The sequence below is a fragment of the Halichoerus grypus genome, chromosome 5 (assembly GCF_964656455.1).
Source record: "Halichoerus grypus chromosome 5, mHalGry1.hap1.1, whole genome shotgun sequence".
Taxonomy (NCBI): domain Eukaryota; kingdom Metazoa; phylum Chordata; class Mammalia; order Carnivora; family Phocidae; genus Halichoerus; species Halichoerus grypus.
The window spans coordinates 165066295-165076861 of NC_135716.1; the positions used below are offsets into that span (position 1 = coordinate 165066295).

Here is a 10567-nt window from a genome sequence, read left to right on the forward strand (position 1 = left end):
GGGCAGGAGGAGAGTGTCCCTCGGCCCCTGCGCTGTGTGAAGACACTTACAGAGAGGAGATCCGGGGCTGACTTGGGGGACAGACTTGTTCTTCGAGCCTTTCACTCAGCCCCACATGTGCACCCCTTCCTAGCTGCTCTGCCCGGAGAGTCTGAGATCCTCTCTCAGGTGAGGCAGTGATTGGTGTCAGTCGAACACGAGCTCAGCTCGGGCTTCTTAACTAACTAGGACCAGCTTCCTTCCTTGTGATTCACTTTTTTCATGTGTAAGTTCAACTCTCATTCTCGGGGCTGGGAGATTGGGGAGGAGCTCCACTTTGTAAAGGGAAAATGCACACAGACAATGGACATCCCAGTTGTTTCTGGAGTGTGAACACGCGTCCTCCAGAGCTACAAGAAGGGGCAGCCGGTCCCCAGCAGGCTGGCATGGCCCATACTGAAGCTCCCAGTTCCTGCATCCCGCGGGAGGAGGAGGGGGGCCTGGGGGGCGTCGGGAGGGGGTGGGTGGAGGGAGGCATGCAAACCTGCCTCTTCCTCCTTCCCAAAGCCTCACTCCCACCTCAGGCTGTGGTACCACATTTGAGAGAGCATCTTGGTCTGTCAACACCAGCAGCTGATGCGAACTCACATGTTCAAGGTCGAGGAGGATAACCCTCCAGAGGGTCCCACACCATTCCTCGTCAGGTGTGTGAATGAGCATGCAGACCTGGCTGGAGAGCCTGCCGGTTACTGCTGAGTTTCCTTTGAGGACCCTCAGCCTAGGTTTGGCTCTGGAGATGCGGGGAGCATGAAGCGGGGTGGGGGTGGGGTTTCTGGCAGAAATCAGAGAAGAAACTGCAGCTTCTGTACTCACAAGACCGTGAGTGATGGTTCCCAGATCCTCTTGCTCTGGTGTTTGCCTTTCTCTTAAGGTGATGGGTGCGAAACCCCTCTAATGAGCCTAGAGTGGGTTGGGAGGCAGCCACCAACACCTGTCCCCACCAGGCTCCCACTGTGGCCTTCAGGGAGATACCTGGACAAACTGGAGGACCCTGCAGGGACACACTCAGGCCCGTGGAGTCACCGGGGCAGTCCACAGGATGGCCTGCACCAATGGAGACACAGGGGAGCTCTGTGCATCCTCCACGCGGCCCCAGAGCAGTCTTGGACGTGCTGGGCTCCGGGCATAGTGTTTCCAGCAGGTGCCTGGCCCTCTGTAGCCCCATCCAGCTGCACCGTGGAAGGAGGAGCTTGAGAGGTAGAGTCTGCTGACCTGGTCCAAAGCCCCATTAGCACTTATTTGAGCAGGTCCTCAGAAAGGAGTGATCTGTGCCTACCACATCCTCCACAGGATGCCCCACACCCCACGTCTAGCCTGGCAGTGCTGAGAGCAGGAGAGAGTACAGAGGGCTTTCAGAGGCCATCAGACCTGGACTCGGGTTCTAGCTCAGCTGTGTGACCCCTAGCAAGTCACTCAACCTCTCTGTGCCTCGCTGTCCTCATCTGTGCCATGGGGACTACAGGGTTCCCACCTGGAAGGGTTGTCAGGGGGTGGAAATGAGCTGACACAGGTAAAGCCAGGCACATAGCAAGTGCTCTGTCACGAGCAGCCTTCCGCCACAGCACGCCACCATCACGTCATCATCTGGGCTTTCTCTCTGCACATACTAAATATGTAACTGGGACGTACTCTGTATTCAGCTCTCTTGCTTACCATTCTACCATCAGCCTTCATTCACATCACTGAAAATTCCTCAAAAGTGTGGTGTTAACAGCTTCGTAATTGTACCTCAATTACATGCGCCCACATGGACCTCGCTGTGGTCACCCGTCAGGCAGGGGTGTGGAGGATCGCAGCCCTTTCCTCGCACACATCGGGCTGTGATGGCCGTTGGGGGCCCCATGTGCCTGGGGCCCTGACCACGTCCTCCGCGCAGGGTCCTGTGGGTGGAATCGGGACATCGAGGAAAGCAATGTTTCTTCTGGGTCTTTGTCACCCAGTTGCCTTCCTGAAAGTTGCCCGGATGGACCCCCCCCCACAGCCACCCAGGAGGGTCGTGTCTCCCCACCCACAGCCCTGCATGAGCATGCATCAGAGATCAGATTCCCGGGTGTCCGCAAGCCTCAGGACGAGGACGAGATGCAGCCAGTCCCAGCCTGCCTGCCCTCCCCTGCCCTGTGCTGTGGCATGGCCCCCTTCTCCATCTCCGGGCCTCTGTTTACCCACCTGTTGCAAGAGCCCCCCCAGCTGAGCCCCCTCCCTCCAGTCCATCCAGGGCCTGGCATAGGACCTGACACCCAGTAGGTGTTGAGTGACTATTTGTTGAAGCCTGAACTACCAAAGTGCACTTTATAAAAGACAATTTGCACACACCGCATACGCCTACCCCCTCCCCCCCCCGCCCCCCCCCCCCCCCGCTGCATTTCACTGCAGGATGAGAGGGGAGGGGTTAAGAGCACAGACTGTGGCATCAGACAGCCTGGGTGTGAATTCTGGCTGGGCCACTCAATAGCTGGGTGATCCTGGGCAAATTACTCAACCTCTCTGTGCTTCACTTTCTCCCTCTGTGATACTAGAATAAGGTTGTGGGAGTTGAATGTGTTAATAGGTGTAAAGTGAGCAGCTGAGTGCCAGGGCATGAGTGTTTCTTTCTTTTCTTTTCCTTCTTCTTTTTCTCCTTCTCCTTCTTATTAAAATACAACGTAGGGCGGAGTCTCACTTCAGGTGTGGCTGAATCCAGGTGCATACGCTGCTCAGTCAGGGCGGCTCCCTGAGGCTCCGCTTCCCTCCGGCTGGCCTCACTCTCAGCCATCCCACTCTGGGATGGCCTCTCAGGCTGGCCTCTCGGTTCCAACTCTCAGACCAAGGTGAGTCGATTCTAAACCCAGTAGTTCATGTCCTCAGAGTCCATGCTGAAAGCCTCTTGTCCCCAAGGCCATCACCCTGCCCAGGCTGGGGGATTCTCGCACCACTTCGCTGTTCTTGTGGCAATTTTTTCTGTGTTCCCCTGAGCAGGCTCCGGGACGGGACATGGCTGCCTGGGTCACGGCTGTGTCCCTGGTGCAGCGTGAGCTCACATAGGCACTTGATAGGTTTGGTGAATGAATGAGGGCAGGAATGACTTCATTCAACTCTGGGGTAGGGGAGGGGGTGATGAAGCAGGGGGCCTGCACCCTCGCCTCCCACGGCCCCTCCGGGAAACAGGGCAGACGTCCCCTCCCCTGGAGAAGCAAAGCCTCCGTTGGTGAGTACGAGGCACCTGCCATTTTCCAGCACTGTTTATGATTGAGACTTTCTTGATCCCCCTCATTTGGTGGAATGTGCTTGATTTGAAACTTAGAAGAATACAGTGCAGGGCCTGGAGTTGGGCGGCCTTGAGAGGAAGCTGCTAGGCTGTGCCCGAGGCGTTCCCATCTGGGAGCACCCCTTCCCAGGCACGTCCTGCCTCTTCCCGTTCCGGATCATTCCATCATTCCCAGAGCCGCTCCACCCCAGGCTGGGGCCGCGGGCACAGGGGAAGCTGTGTGGGGCAGGGACAGAGAGGATCCCTCAAGGTGTCTGCAGGCCGGGCTTACAGGGGGGTGGGCGGCTCCGAGGAAGCAGGAGGGGGCAGAAGAGGCCTCATACGGAGGTGGAAACAGAATCCACCGAGGCCCGCCCTCTGGGCTGCCCGGCTGTGTCTGTGGTGACAGCCAGTTCTGTCTCCTCATCCCTGCCTGCGGATGGGCTCCGTAAACACTTGAAGAATTTACTGGAGAGTGAGTGCGGGTGCTAGCCCCCCAGACTGCAGTGTGACCCCCTGCAGGCAACACCCCCCGGGGGTCTCCATTTCTCCACTGCGTGCGCATTGAGGGGATTGAAGCAGCTGGGGCGGGGGAGTTCCCAAACTTGGCTGTGCATTAGAATGTCCTGGGTGGGATGGAGCTTTTAAAAATACAGATCCTGAGCCCCATGCGCAGAGACTCAGGCTCAGCCGGAGGCTGTGTGATATCGTGATTAAGAACCAGGGCTCTGGAGTCAGTTCCAGGCTTGAATCCTGAGTCCGCCTCTCCCTAGGTGTTCAGTGACCTTGGGCAAGTGCCTGCACCCCTCTGAGATTCTCATCTGTGCAATGCCCATGGTCACTGTTCTAGAATGAATGTTTATGTCCTCCCCAAATTTGTATGTTCAAATCTAATCCTCAGTGTGATGGTATTTGAAGGCAGGGCTGTTGGGCAGTAATTGGGCCATGAGGGTGGAGCCCTCACGAACGGGATTGGTGCCCTTACAAGAAGACACAGCGCTACCTTGCTCTCCTCCCTCCATGTGAGGTTACAAGGAATCAGTCATCAGCACCTGACCATTCCGGCACCCTGGTCTTGGACTCCCAGCTTGGACTCCAGAAGTGCAAGAAATAAATTTCACTTGCTTATGAGCCAGATTAAGACAGTCATGGGAAGTGGTACACAGGTTGCGTGAGGCCGTGTGGGTCCACAGTGCTCGCCCCCCAGCCAGGCGCACAGGGAGGCTCAGGCACGCTCAGCCACTGTCTTCCGCGCTCCAGTCGTGTGGGCTCGGCTGGGCCTGAGCTCCCACCCGGGAGGCCGTGCTCTGTGCCTCTCCCGGACCCCACGGTTCCTCCCTGCCCCTCCTCCCTGCCCCTCGGTCCCCCACCTCTCCTTCCCTGGGGGCCGCAGCAGCTCTGCCTGTTTGGCCCTCTTGCTCATTCTGCCTTTTCTTCTCCCACTTAACAAATAGCTTCATTTAAAAAGCCATCTGGGAGGATGGATGGCGCAGGTGCAGTCAGCAGAATAAGTTTTCAGAGAAAAGAGCTGAGAGATTCAAGTCGCGGCCTCAGGATGCCAGTCTTATGAGGCCCCATAACGGACCCTCGGAGCAGAACTGTATGTCTACAGTGTCCATTCCCTGTTCTGCACCCCTCTGCACCCCTCGCCCCTTCCCATGATCGGGGTGTCTCTAGTCCTTAGTGGGCCTGCTCCCACCGGCTGACTCCCTCCCTCAGGTGAACCCCGCTCTCTCTCACCAAGGAGGGGCTACAGCTGGGGCTTTCCTCTCTGAGACTCTTCCCTCATGTGGGGTTGTTGCCCCACCTCAGGTAGCTGCTCACCCCCCCCCCCCAGGAGTCCCGGGTGAAGGTTTGTCTACTTCTGGGGTCTCCCAAGGCAGATGTGGGGACAACAGGTGGATGCCCTGTGAAGGAGAGATGCATCCACAGTTGGGCTGCATGGATGGCCCTGGGGAGGGGTAATGAACTCCCTGTCTCTGGAGGTGTGCAAGGAGGACAGATGAGCACTCAGCAGAGAGACATAGTAAGCGCTCATGCCTCCAAGGAGGCAAACTAGCCTAGAGGCCGAGAGCTGTGGGCCAAGTCCTGACCGTGTCCTGACCGCGCTGGTTACAAGGTGTCCGACCTTCAGCAACCACTTACACTCACCGAGCCTCGGTTTCTTCATCTGGAAAATCAGGCAGAATAATAGTTTGCCCGCTTCAGGGTTGTCATGGAGACAAAAGGACATAATGTGTGCGGAGTGCGGGGGTGCAGAGTGCGTATTGTCATTATCAAGCGGGGGAGGCGGCCAAGATTTTGACCCTCAAGCAATTTAAGATTCAAAATGCTTGTGATTGTAAAAGCCCAGGTCTCCAAGATCCTTTGATTCAATTATCCTAAGATGAAAAGACTTCATAAAATTCTAGGGCTTGACGCTAGTGTGATTCTGTTACTCTTTTCCCCGAAGCTTGTTAGGGATCTAAGGCTGGGCAACCCCCCCATTCACGCCCCAGCCAGCAGCGCGGCCTGTCCCAGGGCTGTGGACTGTCCTGTGGATCCCCAGCAGGTCCCTCTTCCTTCTCCAAACCTGCCTTCTGCTCCCACTTCTCGTCTGTCCCCTGTGCCCCAGTCTGGCCTTTCCTCCTTCACCTTTGCCCCAGACACACCAGGTCCCTGAGTTCGAGCACAGCGCCCCTTCGCACCTGTCCCCCTCGTCCCCCAAATCCTATGTGTCCACCCCAAGGCGGAGGATGGAGTCATTTCTGAGACTTCCTTCAGCTCCCCACCTATCAGTGTTTCTGGGCCCTTTGTAAATCATCATCACAGCAACTGTGGGCCTCCTCACCATCACAGGGAGGAGACTTCGTCCCCCAGCCGGAGCTAGACCCACCTCTGCTACCCTTCCAACACCGCCTCCTGGACTCCCTCCCACCTCTCCAGCCGCCTCTCACCTCCTCCCTCCCTCCTTCTGACACACCAGTGCCTGCCGTGGACTGAATTGTGTCCCCTCCAAATGTGTATCCTGAAGTCCTAACCCCCAGGGGGATGGTATTAGCTGCGCTGACGCCCCACCCACCAGACAGTGATGGCCCCAACACAGGACAGTCCCATGATCCCTGCCCACCGCCTGTGGGATAGCCTCCTTCTCTTTCATCCTGGCAGCCCTGCCACATGGGAGGAGGCTCCACGTCGAGGCTCGTTGTGCTGTGAAGACCAGCAGAGCTCCTGCTCAGGGTCGGCGGTGACAGGTCCTGCCTGGAGCCCACCTGCTCGGAGGAGGCGGGAGATGGCCGGGCCACCAGTAGCCTTCACCTGCTTTCTGGAGCCGTAACTATCAGAGAGAAGCATCCGCAGGAAGTTGGGGCCCATGCCCGGGGGCTGGGGGGGCACTGCCCGCCCCCTCAGGGCCTCAGCTCTCCCATCCAGGAAAGGAGCAGACCAGGCCCAGCTCTCCTGCCCCCCAGCCCACCCCCAGCAGTCCGTTGGCAGCCCCAGTGCTCTGGTCTCAGCCCAGAGGCACTGAGCACAGCTTTGCTCTCATCTCTGCTGGCAGGACCTGGGCGGACAGATGAAGCTGTTCCAGAAGGAGCTGGGGTCACCTCATCTGCCCTGGGGCTTCTGACGTGGGGAGGGGGAAGGAGGGCCCAACCCTGACCCTGCCTGGGCTCAGGGACACCTGGCTCTGGAGGCTGGAGCCTGACTCTGGGCCTCTGCCTCAGGGCCAGCCTCCCCAGCCACCCCGTTTCCGTGGCAACCAGAGCCCTCAGGCCAGGCTGGGCACCCCCCACCCCACCCCTGCCACTGGGAAGGGAGTGTGCCCTTGCCACAAGAGCAGGTGGGAGGACACCATCATTTCAGCAGCCCCGGGGGGATGTCAGCCAGGCTGTGATATTCACGACCCGAGACGGGTCAGGGTGATTACAAATCTTGGCATCCTCTGTCCTGCACATTTCTGGTACAAATCAGGGAGGTTTGAGAACAGGGAGGCTGGTGTTTCTGCTTTGTCTTGGCCTCTGAAGCTGGAGGGGGCCAGTCCGGCCATAGACCCGGAGGAGGCCTCCAGCAGGGCCGGGGCCAGCAACAGGGTGCCCCGCCTACCCTGGCAGGACCCACCTACCCTGGCGGGTCGCTGTGCCCGAGGTTCGGTCCCGGGAGCGCCCCCTCCCCAGAGGCCCGCTCACCTCTTGGGTCCCTGCGAGCTGTCTGTCTGACCCTGTCTCTGGGACGGCGCCCCAGCACACACAGCCTGGGTTCTCTCTCTGTCTCTGTTTTGGAGAACTCGGAACAGTCTGCCCTGCTGTCTCCAGTCTGAGCCAGGCGGGGGTCACACAGCCTGGGCATCGGGCCCCTTCCTCCGCCCCCTTTCCCCACAATCGGCAGCCCTTGTACCTTCCCTGTCCCTCTGCAGAGATGCTGCAGCTCTCCCCTCCCCGCCCTGCTCCTCCCCTGCCTGCCCCTGTCCTAGCTCACCAGCGGCCTGCTCTTTCTCCCCAGGACCTGCTGTGTCACCCGGATGTCCCCAGGTCCCTCCAGCACAGCCAGCCTCCCCCTGAATGTCTCTGTCCCCTTGAGCCTGCTCTGCTTTCCTAGTCAGCCCCCAACCTCAATGCCTCTCACCGCCCCCAACTCCCCACTGCCCAAGGCCAAGCAGGCCCTGAGGTCCCCTGGGGTCACTATATCCCAACCCCTTCTGGCCTCTCAGCCACCTCTGCCCTGGGCCAGACCCATCAGCTCACATCCCATGGGCAACATGGCCTCGTCTCTGTCCCCAGCCCTTAGGCTCCTTTAATTTGGACAGAAGACCTTCCTAAATCAGACCCTGACACTTTTCTCCTTGGAAGGAAGGATCCTCCTTCGATCCTCTGCTTTGAGGATAATATCAATATTATGCCAATAATACCACTGCTCCTTGGCATGACTTATAAGTCTGATAATTCTTTCATTCAACAAATATTTATCGAATCCCTGTTATGGTCACACACGTCAGGGGATGCAGTGATGATCAAACCGTCCCAGACAGCTGCACTCACGGAACACCCATTGCCAGTAAAGGAGACAGGTGAGGGACAACTGGGGTGTGTATGATGTGCAACATGGGGAAGGGTAGGAGCTAAGAAGGACAATGAGGCAGAAGAGGGGGTAAAAGTTACTGGGAAGAGTTCACAGACCGAGAACTGGTAAGGGAAGGTCTCAATGACAAGGTAACATTTGAGCAGGCTTTAAAGGCTGTGAAGGAGATCCAGGGAAGAGCATTCCAGGCCGAGGGAATAGCAGGTGCAAAGGCCCTGAGTGAGAACAAATGTGCTATGTCTGCGGACCAGTAAGCAAGCGTCCTCCCTCTCACCCTGGTGGGGCCTCCGTGATGGCTCACGTTCTGCGTCATCTTGTCTGGGCGAAGGCGGGCCCAGATAGCTGGTAACACATTATTTCTGCATGCCTCAGCGAGGGTGTTTCCTGCATAGATTAGCATTTGAATCAGTTGACTGAATACCAAAGATTGGCCTTTCCCATGTGGGTGGGCATCATGAAATCCACTGAGGGTCCACACAGAAGGAAAGGCAGAGGAAGGAGGAATTTTTCTCTCGGCTTGAGCTGGGCCATCCATCTTCCCCCACCCCCTGGACATGGACGCCACTGGTTCGTGGGCCTTCAGACTCAGACCCAGGTCACCACTGGCCTCCTGGTTCTCAGGCCTCCAGGCTTGGACTGGAGCTACACCACCAGCTTCCCTGGACTGACAGCTTGCAGACGGCAGATGATGGGACTTCTCGGCATCCATAATCGCAGGAACCAGTCCCTCATGCTAAAGCCTATTGGTTCTGTTTCTCTGGAGACCCCTGCCTTAGGCAGCCTCCTGTCCAGCTCCCCTCCTTCCAACACCTCACCCAACAGCCAGCCTCCATCCCTTACCGCCTCCTGCCACCAAATAGGCCAGGTTCTCTCACTGCTCTGTGACCTGTGCTGTTCCTTCTTCAGAGATGCTTTTCCACACATTCCCGCACTCCTACTTATGCTTCAAGCCCACCCTGAACACTCCTCACCTTCATCCAGATAGGGCCAGAGCTTCCTGTGTGCCCTCAAAATCCCCTGTGCTTCCTCTGTCAGGCAGGCCTCGAATTTCTCAGTCAGCTTTCCTCCTCAAGCCTGCCAGGCCCACCTCAGGGCCTTTGCACTTGCTGCATCCTCTCCTGGAGGGGATGTATGCATCTGCATGACTCTTGTCTTCATTTCCCTCAGGTCCCCACCCAAGTGTCACCTCCTCCGAGAGGTTCCCCCGGACCCTCCTTCCCTCTTCACCCCCTCCCAACTTTCTTTTCCTCCATGGCACATACCACGACCTAACAGGAGGTGACAGACTCGCTTGTCTATTGTCTGTCTCGCCACTAGTCTGTGGGCTCCAGGGGGCTGTGATTTATTTGTTATGTTCATGGCTGTACCCCAGGGGCTAGAACAGTGCCCGCACACGGTGGTCAATATGTACGTGCCGTGATAGCCTCTCTCTGCCCCCACCCTGGTGCCCTGCCCCACCACTCCGTGGGCTCGGCTGGAACAAGGTCCCGGCCACCACCTCTGTATGCCAGCCCCAGCGTGGGTCCACGCACATTATAACACCAGCAAGTGTTTCCACCGGTGAGGAAGCTGATGGGTGGATGGACAGGGTGTCACTGAGAGCCTAGGGTTTAAAAATAAACCTGCTCTTAGCGTTCTCATGTGTCATTTGTAACTTCCCATAAAAGCCCTTGGCAGAGCAGATTTCAATCACTTGAGGGGGATATTTGGGCTCAGGAAATAGGAAGCTTATAAGTAAATACAGTAAATCACATGAACCCGCTGGACAGAGGCCCCTCTTGCCCTGGAAATGTGGGCACAGTGCAGGGAGAACGGGGTGGGGATTTGGAAGGTTTGTGTTTCTGCTGAGAGGCTCCAGGACTGCTGAGGGCAGGGGCATGGGGAGGCCCAGGGTTACGGCCGTGGGGGCCTGGGGGCAAATGGCCCCTCCACGTTAGCTCTGGGCCTCCCGTCCAACTGCCTGGGGATGTGTGAGGAAAAAGGAAAAGCCATGCGGGGTGTCGTGGGAGGTGGCTGGAGCCCATACCTCTGCTCCACTGCAGAGCTGACAGGTGACAAAGAGGGAGGAGAACAATCTTCCCCGACCCCCCACCCACCCCACCCCCCCACCTCCCTCTGGCCGGGCCCCACCACAGCATCCCTGGGAGCCTCTGGGGGCAGACTGCGCTCTTCCTACCATGTGACCTTAGCCCGCAGCTGGGGGTAGGGGTCCCCCCACTCTGCCCTGGCCCTTCTCCCCTTCTTTGCCCT

The 10567-nt window shown here is 58.0% G+C and overlaps 1 long non-coding RNA gene across 1 annotated transcript; it reads left to right on the forward strand.

Moving 5' to 3' along the window:
- The first annotated feature begins 1100 nt into the window (after positions 1-1100).
- LOC118550383 (uncharacterized) lies at positions 1101-10317 on the forward strand. The gene is made up of 3 exons (XR_004924531.2): positions 1101-1236; positions 2686-2846; positions 6410-10317. It is a non-coding gene; the product is annotated as an uncharacterized LOC118550383 (long non-coding RNA).
- The last annotated feature ends 250 nt before the right edge of the window (positions 10318-10567 follow it).